At 38.8% G+C, this 18090-nt stretch overlaps 1 protein-coding gene and 1 long non-coding RNA gene across 2 annotated transcripts in view; one reads left to right on the top strand and one right to left on the bottom strand.

Moving 5' to 3' along the window:
- The window catches only part of LOC127534433 (tumor necrosis factor receptor superfamily member 14-like), a 219590-nt gene that overhangs the window by 95783 nt on the left and 105717 nt on the right, over positions 1–18090 (bottom strand). The gene's annotated exons all lie outside the window — the stretch shown is intronic.
- Positions 1237–4927, top strand: LOC127534442 (uncharacterized). Its single transcript, XR_007942632.1, has 2 exons — positions 1237–1654; positions 4032–4927. It is a non-coding gene; the product is annotated as an uncharacterized LOC127534442 (long non-coding RNA).

Below are 18090 nucleotides of genomic sequence, written 5' to 3'. Positions count from 1 at the left end.
TAGGGGCGGCTGTGGCTCAAGTGGCAAAGCCGTTCATCCAATGCAAGACACTTTACCCACCTTACCTCCAGTGCTGCCACTTACACTGGTGTATGAATGTGTATGCTGTGTAATGTTGGTGGTGGTCAGAGGGGTAGTAGGAGTGGATTGGCAGCCAGTCAGTCTGCCCCAGGGCAGCTGTGGCTAAAAATGTAGGTCTGCCAGCTATAGTGCACTGCAAAACACTGAAATATAGCGATTAGAGGTAAAATAAATAAATAAACTAAGGCATACAATAGTGAAAAACCTTTACATCTTTCTGGGGTCATAAGTGACCCCAGACAAGTTTCCATTATCCTTGTCACACCAGTTGGCCGATCTCTACAAAAAACTATAAGCAGCTGTAAGACAAGTAGATTGACAAATTCAGGGTCGTCACTTACTGTTTTTTTTCACACAAAATCACCACCAAAACACACCACAAATTCCGTCAGTGATTCACTTCCATATTAATAATTGAATCAGGCACTAAAGCAATGACTCTGGCTATCAACAGTGTGGATAATCATTACTAAACACTGTCGCAGACCAAGTTCACTCTGATGGCAGTGACCTCTTTCAGCAGGATCATGAACCCTCTCACACTTTGTTCAGGAATCATTTGAGGAACATGACGATGAGTCTATGGAGTAATAGGAGTGCCAAATCAAAATATAAATAAATAAATAATTAAATAAATAAATGTGGAAATATAAAGAGAAATAAATAAATAAATAAATAAATAAATAAATGTGGAAATATAAAGAGAAATAAATAATTAAATAAATAAATAAATGTGGAAATATAAAGAGAAATAAATAATTAAATAAATAAATAAATGTGGAAATATAAAGAGAAATAAATAAATAAATAAATAAAAAGGAAAATTATTTATTTCTCTTTATATTTCCACATTTATTTATTTATTTAATTATTTATTTATTTCCCTTTATATTTCCTCAGTCCACCAAGAAAAGGAAAAATGCAAATCAGTTTGCTCTGGGCGGGGATTCTGAACACAGGAGTCCTGCCTGACACCAGCTCCCAAGCACGGCTGAAGTGAAGCCATGTCACCGTTGAGCTTCGGCTTATTCTGCCACTGATAAGAAAATAAACGTTAATTTACCGAATTAGCAGCGTCCTTTCAGTGTCTGATGGCAGAATCAGCCGAAGCTCCACGGTGACACGGCTTCACTTCAGCCGTGGTCGGAGCTGGCGTCAGGACAGAAGCCTGTGTGCGGGTACGACTCCCCACCCTGAAAAGGAAGCCACGCCCAGAGCAAACTGATTTGCATTTTTCTATTTCATGGTGTCAGGCCATTATGAAATAACCACCAAGAAATAAAATGCAAATCAGTTTGCTTTCACTTGGTGGACTGAGCTGTCAATCAAATGGCTCTAGGCGGGGCTTCCTCGTCGTTCTTGATCACAGGCATATGAAGAGTAGATACGACACGCCCCTCTGAGCGGCGTGCCTACGGAGACGCTAAGCTAGCGGGGGCAAAGTTTCAGTGTTTTCCATTGATGTGTACGGCACGAAAATTAAAACAAGAAGAATGCCGGCTCATTGTGCGGCATACAGTTCCACACTACATCGGACGATCAAGACAAGGAAACTTGGAATAACTTTCCACAGGTAAGAATAGTTTTGGGCTCGTTTTTTATTATAGACCTTTTCGCAGTGACGTCAGAGTCGGGGACACGTGACCATACCTTCCTCAGCAACGCACGCCGCCATTTTAAGAGGGGGCAACAAAGTCATTAGCAACCATGATTTGACCGCCGAAACCACGCGGTTTTGACCCGGAGAAAAACGTCTGGTGATTATTTCGGAAATCTTGAGCCAAAAGCCAAGCTACGGTATAAAAAAAAATAGAACTGGTTGGTTTGCAGTCATGTCCGTACCAAATTCCTCTGGTTTCATGGGAAAACGACCCTACTACGTGTCCAGCTCTTCATTGGCACTCCATTTACGAGTACCTTATCAACAGCCCAGGCATCCACACAATGGAGAAGATGAAGACTTATAAAAGCCTGGACTCATACGTTTTCTTTGAGGTATGCTTATATTTATACGTTTTTGTGCATACAGGTCAATGTCAGAATGATAAATGCCTTGTAAGATACGGCTACACCAGCTCCGCTATGCTAAGCTAATGTTAAGCTAACGGGGTGAGCCATTACACCTTTTAATTTCAAGTGGAAGTAGTGTATGTATATTAGTTAGATGTGCATTATCAAAACTAAGAGTCAGATACCTGTAAATGAGCTCTACCCACCCTAGGCCCAAGGGTATGAGGTGCTAACAATAATGAGGACAATGCTGCTGATTACAGCATAGTAGTTAGCAGAACGAAAGGGAGGAGAGAAGGTTTAAAAATAGCAGTGTGAGTAGAAAGACCCCTGACTTTTTGTGGGAAGCACAGCTAGCACTAGCCTAAGTTAAGTAGCTAGCCCTCAACATTTCAGATAATTATAGACATCATAAGCTGCAGTCAATTCCAGCCACTTTCAGTACAAAAAAATCGGTAATATTCTATTTGTAAATAAAAATATGACGAGAAATACAGGAAATATTGGACGTGCATCGCGAGGTGCATTTCCTTGAAAACGACCTATTCGTGGATTATATACCGACTTAAAGACATGTTTTGGACAAAATATGTTACTGGCTTGTTTCGTCTGGATGTCCAAAGTTGGATTATGGCCGTTTTTTGTGGAATATTTTCATCTGTGTGTAATAATGAATCCGGAAATGTGAGTCGCGCTGTGTATGTTGAAGCCGTGTATAGAGAACGGATGGATGGATATTCGTTTTTGTCGGACAAATGTGTTTATATTACCCGCTGTGGTAATCACATCTGAAAGTGGTTTATATCGGCGGATTCATGAGAATCTAAGCTTTCCATCGGCGTATAGTGTTTGTATAATCGCGTTTGCAGTTTCAGACATTTAGCAAATTGCTTATGCAGATTTCAAAGTGTACCGCGGGCGGGACACTGAAGCGCAACGGGTTAAGCTTATTAATTAATAATTTCAGAAAATCAGTTAAGGGGTAATAATTGCATGAAACACAACATACCATTGACGAAATGCTGATTGCAAACATAGGACCATTTTGACTGTGGGCTCCATGTGGTTCCATTATTGTTAATCCGCCTCAATGCTTTGAGCCATAAACTCCTTTTCTGGCCCTTTTCAGTCGGAATCCTGTAAAAGGAAATGTTCTTGTTGCTCCATGACTGAGAACTACAGCCAAAAACAGCGCAGGTTTTGGGCATATCTGCTTTTGGTCGTTCAAATCGGGAGGGAAACGTGGGAAACTAATGGTCGTCAAGGCAAAGCATACCCCTCTTAAAATGGCGGAATCGCGTTGCTAGGGCCGGTGACCGGCGGTGACGTTCGATGATGACCTTTCGGAAAAAGGTCTATTAAATCTTTTGAGGGTCTATGAGAGCTAACTAGTTAGCCATTAGCAAAACATTAACACGAGCTAACAGCTGGACAACCAAATACCAGACGATTAATAGTAGCTGTAGTATAGCTGTACAAGCAGTAATACGAAAAGTACAAGCAGCAGTAGTAGTATAAGTAGCTGTTAGAGTCGTAGACGTAGTATCAGCATGTGTAATAGTATTACAAGTTGTAGTAGCAGTGATAGTATCAGGAGCAGTAGTTGGTGTATTACCACTAGTAGTAGCATTACTATTAATACCACCAATACTACCAATTGTAGTTATAAAGCCTAACTCATATGTATCCAGATTAGCATCTATGTTCTTCCTCCAAACCCATTTTATGATTGTTATTACAGCCAATTCTTTAGGACTGCTTTCAAATAATTGAAATGTTACCAAACAATGCTATACTTATCAAATTAAATAGCTTTGGTCTACAGTATATTGGCTAATTCAGTTCTTTGTACTTAATTTATTAGCATGATTTCTTTATAAATATGTTGTTGTGTACATACTTATTTACTTCTCTGTCTACTTTTCCTTTACTCCATGTAGGTTTCCCAAAGACTATGGATTGAGGAAGAAGTGGAAGCAGCTCTGAGGAGAGAGGGGTTTGCTGCAAGTATATAACAGCCTAGAGAGAGAGATAAATAAATAATAATTATTATTAATAATAATTCTGTTGTTTATTGTAATTGTGGTTGTCTTTACGTTGCATTTATTGAGATAATTTGTCCTTGTTCCTTATTACTGTAGCATTGCTGTAACTACCTATAATTATACATTTCTATTCATATTTTCACTGTGACTTTTATAGACGGCGAATCGTGATCCATGCAGGAGTGGATGGATTTAGCAGGCTCATAGTTTACATAGGAGCAGCTACAAACAACAAATCCACCACTGTTCAGGTCAGCTGTTGCTCAGTATGGCTTACCATCTCGTATGTTGTGTGAGAGTCCAAATAATGCTACCAAAACACATAAAATGTTAAAACAGATATGTGTAGTTGTTTTGACAATTGTTCTGATGTGATGTAAGCTTGTGAGGCTAATACATGCTTCAGAAGAAGGTTCACAACAGTTCTTGTTTTTGCTGCTGTCAGGCTCAAATTGTTGTGACATTTAACATGTAGCAGAAATGTGGCGGTCTGTGAGTTGTCGCAAGAAGACAGTTTAAAGGTGAGAGTTGAGAGAGTGAATTAATGAAATAGCTTATTTTTATGTGAAAGATTCAAAAACGATGGTTCAGGTTTGTGCATTTCTGCGACAACAAAATGTTTCCACACTTGTGGAAGACTGTCTTTGGAGAACAGTTGTAATATAAATGTTTGGAAGTTAAAGAAAAGAATTGTCAGTTCTATTAAAAAATCTTTTTATTGGCACATTGTTCTAATGCTTTTAAAAGCTGTCAAACTATTCAGCATGCAATAAAAGCAGTTTTATATCCCTTTGCTGTGCCTTTGTACATTGTTGTTTTCAAAGGCATTTATTTGAAATTCACAACTGGTCATAAAATTATGCACCAAAAATTTGCAGCATTCTTTTGAGTCTTGTTCGTTTCATTCTGATTCTGTTAAGGTGAGTTGTGATATGTCTAGGTTTGTTGAAAAATGTCCTTAAGAATATACACTGTATCCATGTATGCCCGTAGTGCAGCAGAAAAAGGGACGGCCGGATCAGGCAATGATGTAACTTCAGCCTGTATAAGCTGTTGGGGTAGTTGTGCATCAGGTACAGTGATGCCTTCTGGGTATGGGGTGTGAGGTCCTGTCCAGTCTATCCCATAATCAGCAGCAACCTGAAAGGAAAGCATAATTTGGAAGCAAGCTCTTTTATTAAGAAATGCACACTCCTCAAAAAATAAAAAAAGTAAAGTAGATTAGGGACTACATGGTATGGCAAAACTTGATTTCAAATGTGGGTAGGACAACAAGATGTGCAAGGAGTAAATTCATGAACTATAAAATTGTATAGATATTATTTTACACCATTGAAATATCTATGCATATGTTTATATGTTAAAATTTAAAAATACCAAGTACAGAAACAGGACCTGTCACAGCTCTATAAAGAATAGATATTATTGTGCTACTAAACCAAGTATAGCATTTTTGAAATGTCCAGGTTCTCCTAGCAGTGTTAGACAGCATGCATCTACACTGTGTTTGTTAAATATGCTTTGGTAATTTAAATTTGTTAAGAAATCAAATCTGGACTCTGAATCAGAAAGTGAGATCACACGCATTAGATTTTTTTCTCTGTCAAGTGAACCATCCAGTACCAAAGTAGAAATAATAAAGTTAACATAAACAAATATAAAGGAAGACAGGAAGGTAAAGGTACAAGAGGGGATTCATACCTCTCTGTCCTCAAACTATGGTGAGTCCAGGCTTCCTTGAATGCCTGAAGATGCTGCTGCAGCTGTGGGACGTAGGTCCAGTGGAGAGTGAATAACTCCAGTTCATTTTCAGGGTTTAGAAACCCTTCCACTTCCAAATTGAGAAATAGTGTGTGGAACAAATCAAGGACATTTCCATACACATCTCGCCATAATCTTTTAATTCTGTAGATGAAAAAAAACAAACAAAAATAATACATAATTACTCTAAATTTTACAACTGCATGTATATAACAGGAATTTCCTTTCCAGTATTTTAAAAATATATCTCATACTCATGATCGTAATTAGTTACATAACCATGGATCACCTTTGATTATGTACACTGCGTCCAGTGATGTGGGAATGTCGGCCTGTTCCTCTCTGGCTCACCATGTAATGGGCCACAGCAACATTTTCCCCACCCTTGAGGAAGTTAATATACAAACAGACAAAAAGAAAAAAAGGAACACTATTTTTCAAATGTTCTGTTCTTTGGTACTTTTGTTGTTTCAATGCAGGAGGGAGTATTGTTGTTAATGCAACATTTCACTTTACCTTATCAGATCTCACAAGAGAATACTAGTGGTAGTATTGGTGGTATTAATAGTAATGCTACTACTAGTGGTAATACACCAACTACTGCTGCTGATACTGTCACTGCTACTACAACTTGTAATGCTATTACACATGCTGATACTACGTCTACGACTCTAACAGCTACTTATACTACTACTGCTGCTTGTACTTTTCGTATTACTGCTTGTACAGCTATACTACAGCTACTATTAATCGTCTGGTATTTGGTTGTCCAGCTGTTAGCTCGTGTTAATGTTTTGCTAATGGCTAACTAGTTAGCTCTCATAGACCCTCAACAAGATTTAATAATAAAAAACGAGCCCAAAACTATTCTTACCTGTGGAAAGTTATTCCAAGTTTCCTTGTCTTGATCGTCCGATGTAGTGTGGAACTGTATGCCGCACAATGAGCCGGCATTCTTCTTGTTTTAATTTTCGTGCCGTACACATCAATGGAAAACACTGAAACTTTGCCCCCGCTCGCTTCTTCTTCTTCTTCTTCTTCTTGTTTTACGGCGGTTGGCATCCAGCTTCTTGGTGCATTACCGCCACCTTCTGTTCCGGAGTGTGGACCAGACAGTAGACTTACAGACTTTACCCGACCTAGTTCAAACTATCAAATCTACAAACACACACTACAAAGACCAAACAAAAACCCAAACAAACAAATAAAAAAAACAAAAAAAAAAAAAAACTCTAACTTGCACTCTCCACACCAAAGCCAACTACCACCCCTTATTCCTATCATTATCCCTACCTAACCATCATATTCTATTATAAACCCCGGTCCCCTTTAAAAAATCCATCAGTGCCCTAACCTGTGCCCTCTCTTCCATACTTAGCAACTCTTTCAGTGTAAATTCCTGCACCCCTAACTCCTTTATCCTATCCATCAGCTCCCCTCTCTGCACCTCATATCTTCTACACCTCAGAACTACATGTTCCACCGACTCTTCCTCCTCCTGACAACCCTCACATAAACCAGTCTGGTGCTTCCCAATCAGTTTCAGTGTTTTATTTAGTGCACTATGCCCCAACCTTAACCTGGTCATCACACTCTCCTCCCTCCTGTATCCACTACTCACCCTCCCACCTCTGACGCTCTTTTGTACCTGATACAGGTGCCTCCCTTTCTTCTCTCCATCCCACCTTTCTTGCCACACTGAGTTGCTTTTTTCCCAGATAATACTTTTGATTTCTTTCTTGCTGATCCTCAGATGCATTTCTATTTTCCTTTTCAGTAAAGCTCTCTTGGCCAGATCATCAGCCCTCTCATTCCCCCTCACCCCTACATGTGCTGGTACCAACAGAAACTTTACCTGACCCCCCTGGTGAACAATTCTTGTTAGTGACTCAAGAGCTGAATATAGGATGTCCTGACGGCTGTTTGAATGAAAAGACCTGAGGCTTGCTAGCACTGATGATGAGTCTGAACACACTAATGCCTTTCCTAGACCAGTCTTCTCCACCCACTGTAGTGCAACCAAAACCGCCACCATTTCCACTGTGTATACTGAAAGATTATTAGATGTTCTTCTATTGATCCCAATTCCTCTTTCCGGGACTGTTACCCCGAATCCTGTCACCCCTGTCTCAGGTTGCTTTGCCCCATCTGTGTATATGCAAGTAAAATTGCTGTACTTTGTTAATATGTGACACTTAAACTCACCAACCAAATCAACCATGCCTTTCCCCCTCCTCTTAGCCTCTAATAAACCCCAATCAACCTCAGGCCACACTAGCATCCATGGGCCACACCTGGATAGACTACCGTGGACTAACTTTGAGGTTAAGTATTCCAAATTCTTTTGCAATGTTATTTGCTTCTTTTGCAAAGTTTTGCTTCCGGCTCTTTTCACCCTCCCAGAACCCCTGCAAAACTCCCTTTGTCAGATGAGACTGATTGTGTCCTTGCAAGTTAGCCCAGTAGTTAGCTATTATCTGCCTTCTCCTAATTTCTAGAGGCATCTCTCCCACTTCCACCTGTAGAGCAGGAACCGGTGATGTTTTGACTGCCCCACTACAAACCCTCAGAGCCTGCACTTGAATCACATCCAGTTTACATAATATGCACTTGGATGCAGAACCATATGCCACACTGCCATAATCAATCACTGGTCTTATCAGCGTTACATATAACTGCTTCAATGCTGAGCAGCTTGCTCCCCATTCTCTACCAGTCAAACACCTCATTACATTAATTACTTGCTTACACTTTCCTTCAATTCTCCTGATGTGCTCTGCCCATGTCAGCCGTGCATCAAACAAAACACCCAGAAATTTAAATGATTTAACCCTTTCTAACATGTGCCCATACATCCTCAACTTCATCCCTTCCTCAATCCTTTTCCTAGTGAAAAATAGTGTCTGTGTTTTCTCTACTGAGAACCTGCACCCCCATTCATTCCCCCACTCTACCACTTTGTCAATTGCACCTTGGACTTTCTTTATTGCGTGCTCCATGTTCTTTCCTCTTTTCCATAATGCCCCATCATCCGCAAAGAGCGATCTCCCTATATCCACTGGAATTTTTAAAAATACATCATTTATCATGATAATAAAGAGCAGTGGACTTATCACACTCCCTTGTGGTGTACCGTTTCCCATTGCGTACTGATTTGACAGATCTGACCCTATGCGTACCTGTATTTTTCGTCCAAACAGAAAATCCTTCACCCAATTGAAAACTCTCCCACCAATCCCCATGTTGTGTATCTTTATCAGCAACCCCTCCTTCCACATCATGTCATAAGCTTTCTCAATGTCAAAAAACACTGCTATTACCGATTCTTTATTTACCTGGGCCATCCTTATTTCCGACTCTAATCTAACCACTGCGTCCATAGTGCTCCTGCCTTTCCTGAAACCACTCTGACACCCTGCCAAATGTTCCCTCTTTTCAAGTTGATATGACAACCTTTCCGTTATCATCCTTTCCATTACCTTGCAGACAGTTGATGTCAGTGATATTGGTCTATAACTAGTAGGTTTGGATGGATCCTTGCCAGGTTTTCTTATTGGAACCACTACTGCTTCTTTCCAGGCTTCTGGTAGTCTCCCCTCCTCCCACACTCTGTTATACAGCTGCAGCAACTTCACTAATCCTCCTTGCCCCAAATGCTTTAACATGCTGTAACACACCTGATCCTTCCCTGGAGAAGTTGGTCGTGACCTTCTGATGGCCCTCACCATTTCAGCCAATGTAAATGGCTCATCGATCACATCGTCTGTCCTTGCCCTCTTGTTTAATAACCCTGGATACTGAGCCATAGTTCTCTCCCTCCCCTGTCTCCCCTCCTCTGACAAATTATCTGATCTATGTACCTTTACAAATGCCTTAGCCATGACTTCTGCCTTTTCTCTGTTGGACACTGCTGACTCCTCTCCAGATGTTATGACGGGATAATCCCATTCCCTTCTTTCACCTCCCATCTTCTTAATCATTCCCCACACTTCCCCCACTGGTGTTGTTCTCCCTATTCTATTGCAAAAGTTTCTCCATGATGCCCTCTTAGCTTGCCGTATTGTTTTTCTCACCACTGCCTGAGCCTTTTTGTACCGAACTAAGTCCTGCAAGTTATGAGTCCTTTTAACTTGTCTGAATGCTCTATTCCTGTTTCTTACAGCCAGATGACACTCTTCTGTCCACCATGGTACCAACTTCCTACTCCTTTTGCCCTTACTTTTGGGTATAGCGCCCTCTGCTGCCCTTACAATCGCTGATGTCACCCGTTTATTTATTTCATCAATGTCTCCAAGTATTTCTGTCTTGCTCATTGATTCCTCACATAACCTTTGAAACCGGTCCCAGTCTGCTTTTTGAAACACCCACTTTCTGATTCCCACCTTTGCTCTCACTTCTAATCTCTCCCCTACAAAGCACAGGATTGGGTAATGATCACTTCCTATTGTTGAAGCTGTCCACATCCCCCAGTTACTGACCCCTGCCATTGTGTTAGATACTAAAGTTATATCCAATGCTGACTCGGTACCTCCTGTTATGTTTACTCTTGTCCCTCTTCCATCATTTACACACACCAAATCCCTTTCATCCATCAAATCTTCAATTACCTGACCATTCACATCTGTCTGCGCCCCTCCCCACAATGTATTGTGAGCATTGAAGTCTGCACACCATATGACCTTGTTACTGCCTTGCCCTTTAATCCCTAATAGCTTTTCCAAACTAAGCCTCTTACATGGGTTGTAGTAATTAATTATGACTACTTTCTCCCCCCTTTCCCATATTTCCATCACAACAAACTCCTGGTCCACTCCCTTTTCCAGTAACCTATAAGGAATTTCTTGTTTAATAAATGTTGCACAACCCCCACCTCCCCCTTGACTTCTGTCACTTCTTATTACTGTATACCCATGTACCACGAAATGCAAATTTGGTTTTAACCATGTTTCCTGCACACACATTACATCTGGTTTTCTATTCATCTCTTTAATGAAATGTTTGAATTCTTGACCATTAGCCAGCAAACTCCTAGCATTCCATTGAAGGATTAATACCATAACTAGAATTAGCCAACCCATGGTGTTTCCTGACTTGACTGATTAGTGAGATTATCCCTCACTTCTTCCCATATCAGTCCCACTAATCCCAAGTGATGCACTGCCGCTTTAACAATCAGTTGAATTTTTTCACTTTTTGACTTTACCTCTGCTGTGCTGTTGACCACCCCTGCAATAAATGTTACCAGGTCTCTTTTGTCCACATACATTCTGTCACTCATTCTTTGCCGCCCTACGTGACTCCCTAATTCTCCTTGAACGATAGTTCGGCTACTCTGCCCCCTAGCCACTTTCACAGCTTCAGCATACGAAATCTTCTTCTCCACTCTCACTCTTTGAATATTATTTTCCCATTTCATAGCCTCACATCCTCCATATGCCACGTTATGTGCACCTCCACAATTACAGCATTTTGGCTGCACCCCTGTCCCACACTCTCCATACTCATGATCTTCCCCACACCTAGTACACCACCTCTTGTCCTTGCAGTTTTTGAGCCAGTTTGCTTGACACAGTGCCGAGCTTTTGAAGCGAAAGTGTTCCGAGGGTGTTTCGATCCCTGCCTCAGCACGCCCACAATCACGTCACTATCGAGAGTGAGGCCTCGTTACGTGACATTGCGTGTTGCGCTACTTCACGCGAACTTCGAAGGGGTTGGACATTTCAATCTGTCCAGGTCTTAAAAGGTGTCTGATTAACTCCTCAAACTGTGGGGTTTTTTGAGAAGGAGATTACACTAGCGCATTTTGAGAAGTTACATTAAGTTAGAATTTTGTTTAGATGTATTTAGTTGCATTTCATACATTCAATAACACACATAGATACATATGCATAGATTCACTCGTACACACACATAGATTCACACATACACAACACACATTCATTCATAGAAACACACTAAACATATAATAGATTAGGTTACAGATAGGTACATAAAGAGTTTGACTGGTTGAAAGAGTGTTTTGTGAGTGAGTTGTGAGAGTGCAAGGTGTGTTTGTGAGGAATGAGTGAAGTAGTGAGGGAGGGATATGGAGGAACAGCCAGTGCCCAAAAGAGCACGCTCTTATGCTTGGAAGCACTTTGATTTTATTAATCACAAGAAGGTCAAGTGTCTCATCTATGCTCAGGAACTGACTTTCAGCAATAACATGTCGTCACTGCTGCCACACCTACGCAGCAAATACCCAGAGATGACGCCCAATACAGCTGCTGCTACAGCTGTTGCTGCTGCTGCTTCTGGGGGTGTGGAGACCAGACTCAATAAGCGTAATGCAATTTCTGTAGATTAAAACACATAACTACTATATAAGCGTGTGTGTATATATATATATATATATATATATATATATATATATATATATATATATAATTTACAGTTTATCTGTGGATATCTTTATTTACAGTAGATATATTCAGCATTTTCTTTTGTTAGTCACATGTTTAATCTGATTCTTTTGTAACAGTATTTTTATTAAGGTTTTTTTATCTTTAAAAACAAAACAAAACAAAACAAAACAAAACTGGACAAAGACCAACAAAAATAAAAAAGAAACTGGGCATACAGAGGGCAGCAAAATACAATGTTGCATCACTAAAGCATCACAGATCAACAGGTTTTCAAGGTCAAACTGAGTGGGCCACTGGGGGTATGTTGGAGTGTCCACCATGCCGGGCAAGACGATCCAAGAATGGTTGCCATATGGTGTAAAATCTATTAAGATTGTCCATGACACTGTATCTGATTTTCTCCATGTGTAGTAAGCTAGTTAGCTCCATCAGCCATGCCTTAAACTGAGGCACAGTGTCCGATTTCCAGAGTCTTAAAATCAGTCTCTTAGCAATTATCATTCCATACATAATAGTGCTCTGCACTGAGAGGCTGTGCTTTTGTAAGGACAGAGAATATCCAAATAATGCTACCTGTGGGTCAGGGTTAAACACACAGTCATAGATTTCAGAAAACCACTTGAATATTTCACACCAAAAGTTATGCAGTTTTGGGCAAGTCCAAAAAAGGTGGGTTAGAGAACCATCAGCAGATCTGCACCGGTCACACAGAGAGGAGATCGTAGGATAAATTCTATTTAATTTAACTTTTGAGTAATATAGTCTGTGCATCACCTTAAATTGAATCAACTGGTGCCTAGCATTAATGGAACAGGAGCGTATTCTGCTGAGGCTCTCCTCCCAGACATCCTTATCATCAATCTGCAACCCCAACTCTTTCTCCCAGGCTGACCTCAAAGATGGTGTACTAAAGTTAACATGTTCATGAAATATTTTGACAAAGTTTTAGACCAAACCTTTGGAGTCAGGCGGTCCCAGTAAGAAAGAGTAAACCCTTTTTTCCTCAGGGGGGTTTTCAAAATTAGGCAAACATTAGCGGGCATAGTTTCTGATTTTTAAATATCTAAAAAAGTATGTTGATGGGAGAGAGAACTTGTCTTTTAGCTGGGCAAAGGAGGCAAATTTTTTATTAATGTACAGGTCTTTTAAAGTGACTATGCCTTTTAACCTCCAGCTGTCAAAAGCTGCATCTGAAAGTGATGGAGGGAATGCATGATTGTGGTGAATGGAGGTGCCAGACAACTTACAATACTTTTTAATTTGTGACCAGATTCTGAAACAATTTGAAATTATCTGGTTGTTCACCTTTGTGCCTGTGGGCAAACTGGATGTTTAGAAAAGGAGTGGATGCGGTGAACTATTAATAATGCATTTCTTTTCAATTACAACCCAAGCTGGAATATCTGCTGAAACTTCCAGGTTATAATCTTCCTGCCAGTAAACAAGAGCCCTTAGATTTGCAGCCCAGTAATAATGTTGGAAACAAGGTAGCCCTAATCCTCCCATCTCTTTAGGTTTGTATAAGTGAGTTTTTGATATTCTATGGGCTTTAAAGCCCCAGATGTTTAATCTGATTCTTAATCATATTCTATACGAACGGTATGATCTGTGTACATTTTTTTCTCCTCTGATCATTTTGTTGACAGGGGGATTCATAAATTGAAATTAATGTCATAAATGATGAGTACTTTTGTGACTGGATACTGAGTTCAGCCACTAGAGGTCAGCCTTGTACAGTTTTAAAATATACCCGCCATATTAAAACAGGAGAAGCAGGAGGTCTGTACACTTCTGCTTTAATTTTTCACAGATGTTTTAGCTGCTTTGCTCGTTACAAATGCCAGATGTGTAGCCCTGGTACAAGATCATTGTATTAAAATTTTTTAAAGTGTTGGTTTTCATACAGAAATACTCTTCTTTGCTATGTTTTACTGTCGTTTGTAGACAGTAACAGTTATTGTAGTATAATATTAAATATGCCGTTTAGAGGTATTTAATTTCTTACAATTAGAATAATCCTCTTGTATCCTCCTGGATTGTAGAATGGATTCTATTCTATACTTTAGTTTTAGTTGGAAGAATTGATAAAAAGATAACACAATTACATTAAGCATTTAAATTCAGGGAGTTGTCAGCCTTCATACGCCAACTCTCAGAGCTTTGCACACAGTTTTGAAGACAACAGAACAAGGAAGTCGGAAAAAAATAGAATTATTTTGAGAGCAAAGGAACAGCATACAACAAACGGTGGTCATTTTGTGTGTTTTTAAGTGTGTTTTTGTTTCAAATTGTTCATCTTGTTAGTTCCTTTTGCTCATTTTCTGTCTCATTTTCTTAATGTTGCACCTGTTTAGGGTTTTTTTTGTTCAATTTTTGGACACTTTTGTGTCAAATTTTTGCCACTCCTGTCTCATTTTACATTTCTTTATTGTTGTTACAAGTTTGTGCTTCATCTTGGTCATTTTACATCTCTTTATGGACACTTTGTGCTCAGTTTGTTTTGGATTTTTGTTTTGTTTTGTCTTCAAGGCTGTTTTTGGTCCCATTTTGGCCATTTTTGTCTCATTGCTATCATTTTATAGATTAGATTAGATTCAATTTTACTGTCATTGCACAGAGTACAAGTACTAAGACAGTAAATGTATTTTTTTTTAAAAAGTCCATTGTGATGTCAGCCAGAAGAACTAACAACTGTTAGCACATTCCATATTGTGAAGAAAAACATTTGGAGACTTGAGAAAGTCAGTTTAACACACAAACCTTGGAGATATTCCAGAGTTGTGGTCAAGTGTGAAACTTGTGAAGACATTATGAGCAAAGACTGTGACAGAAAAATGAAGCCTCCTCAGCCAGATAGGAAACATTCAGGTAAGACACAAGTCCAGACAAGGAGCTGCAACTCAGCTCTAAATATCAAAGTACAGACTGACATGTTAGATTGACGCTTTCACAACACTGACAAGCTAACATTTGCTCATTTTCTGCCATTATTGTCACCATTTTCTGCTTCATTTTACTCATTTTCTGCCTTTATTTTGACCATTTTCTGCTTCATTTTGCTTTTTTTCTGCTTTTTTTCACCATGTTCTGCTTCATTTGGCTCATTTTCTGCCTTTATTTTGACCATTTTCTCCTTCATTTTACTCATTTTCTGCCTTTATTTTCACCATTTTCTGCTTCATTTTGCTCATTTTCTGCCTTTATTTTCACCATTTTCTGCTCCATCTTGCTCATTTGGTGTATTTTTCACTGTGTTTTTCTTGAAAATTGTTCATCTTGTTAGTTCTTTTGCCCATTTCACATGTCTGTTTTTCTATTCTGTGACTTATTGGCCATTTCTGCTTCAGTTTTCATCTCTTTTTTCTTCTGTTTTTGCTTATTTTATCTCTCATTTTAACAATTTTGCACCGCTTTAATGTTGTTATTCTTCAATTTTGGTCATTTTCCATCTTATTTGGATCATTTTGGACATTTCAGTGTGTTCAGGGGAAAAAGTTGTATAAATCAGATTGTAAATGATATATGAACAAAGTTCTGTGTAAAAACCTTCAGAATATTGAATAAAATCAGTCAGAATAGTTTGGTGACTGAAGATTTCCCATCATTTTGTGTCTCATTTGTGTTATTATGTGTTTAATTTGGTCAGTTTGTGTCTTTCTGTCTGTCTTTAAACATTTTGCATCTTTTCATGTTATTTTGTGTTCCATTCTGTTCATTTTCTGCCTTAATTTTGAGCATTTTGTGATTGATTTTGCTCATTTTGTGTGTTTTTGACTTTGTTTTGTTTTGTTTAAAATTGTACATCTTCTTAGTTGATTTTGCTGATTTTCTGTCTCATTTTCTTAATGTTGCACCTGTTTAGGGTTGTTTTTGTTCAATTTTTGGACATTTTTGTGTCAGATTTTTGCCACTCCTGTCTCATTTTGCATTTCTTTATTGTTGTTACAAGTTTGTGCTACATCTTGCTCACTTTACATCTCTTTATGGACACTTTGTGCACCAATTTGCGTTTTGGGTCTCATGCTGGGTCAAAAGGCTCAAGTGCGGGAAATGAACAATCAGATCTGTAAAAGCAATGCTTTTACTCCACCAAAACTCAAATTGAACTACAATTCTCAGGCGGAAAACTACAACAGGAAGTATCCACAAACGGAAGCGGTTGCAAACTCTCTCAGGGAATACTTTAGCGACTACTGACAAAACTAAAACAGCAATAAACTCAATTTATTTGGTGAAACATTTTTACACTTAAAAAAAATTGAGCAAATTTTGAAGCTGTGAAATTGATTACATATAATTTAGGAATTTGAGTAAATATGATTAAAAATTCAAGTAGCTCTGTGCAACTATTTAGTAGCATTACATAAAAAATTAAGTTGATAAATTAAAAGCCTAAGTTAATGTAACAGCAACCCTAAGTCAAAACCACTGAAAAGACTGAGTAAATACAATTGGAATGCTCAGTCAATATGACTGAAAATTAGGTTTTTATTTCACAAAACTAATGTGATCCATGTACTGAAAGTCTTAAATGAATTTCTATATTTCATATATACTATATTAACTATTTAACTGTATTTACTCTTTACTTGAATGACACCAAATAATATACAAAAACAATCACACATGTTAACAGTAAAACCACTGTAAATCTTTATTTGTTCAGAACTGACTACTGTAACACATGAAATAGCATCTATAGTCAACCTGGTTTGCTTTCCACATCACATGTAACAGTATCCACAGTATGAAAACAGTGCACTGAAAACTAATACGAGCCAGCAGCATCTAAAACATGAGTAAAACACTCACTTACTGTTTCCAAAGTGCCAGTAAAAAAATGCTTTTGGTTCAGGAGCAACAGGCTGAAATGAGCTCTGCACATGGCAAAAATACATTAAGTGACATTTAGCATCAACAATAAGTACCTCTATTGCTAACTACCAGTTATTGCCCCATGGTGATAATAACTGGGCAGGCCTATACCAGTTCAGATTAGCGTGACTTTGTTAGCACTGTAGCATTAATGATTTTCTTTTTTTCTTAATTAATCTGAAGATTTTAATGAACCCTTTTGACTCCAACACCTGCTGACTGGCGGGTTTGAAAGGCATGTTTTATGGTTTTAAAATAATTACCCAAATTACAGGCTGTAGCCTATCTCAGCTGACTTGGGTGAAGGCAGGGGACACCCTGGACAGGTCGCCAGTCTTCAAATACAAACAGTTTGAACTCATTATACTCTGTAAAAAACTAAAAATGTGATGTTCTGCAGAACAACCGTGAAGTCATTGGTAACTCAGCTGTGGCCAAAAGTCACATGACAACAAATTTGGGATTTTTGAGCGGAACTGTAAGCTGTTTTTATACAGAACAGAGACAAGTATGGAAACAAGTTAAAACATAAAACATCCACTCAAGGCTTCATTTTTTGCCAGTATTGGTGGCACCTGTGGGTATTTGAGAAAATGTTGCACACGTTGATGATGTTGCACGTTTGTTTTTTTATGAAATTGTTTTTTTATACCTATGCCATACTACACACGGGGCATTTCTGAGTTCTCTCTCCTTCTAGCCATGGTTGTTCTGTTTCCATAGAGTTACAGGACTTTAGATTATAGTGAAAAATGAGCCCATGGTGACTAAAAATGTGACAGTACAAAAAAACAAATCTGAGAAACTGCTTGAGGTTCAGAAGGGGTAACTGAAGATCATTTTGTCTAAAATAACAATATATTGTGAAAAATATCTGGTATAAGTTCTCAAACGCTGAGGTGACATTTTCAAAT

Source organism: Acanthochromis polyacanthus, chromosome 6 (assembly GCF_021347895.1).
Source record: "Acanthochromis polyacanthus isolate Apoly-LR-REF ecotype Palm Island chromosome 6, KAUST_Apoly_ChrSc, whole genome shotgun sequence".
Lineage (NCBI taxonomy): Eukaryota > Metazoa > Chordata > Actinopteri > Pomacentridae > Acanthochromis > Acanthochromis polyacanthus.
Note: the sequence above shows the minus strand (reverse complement) of the source record. Positions and strands in the feature narration are given on the sequence as shown.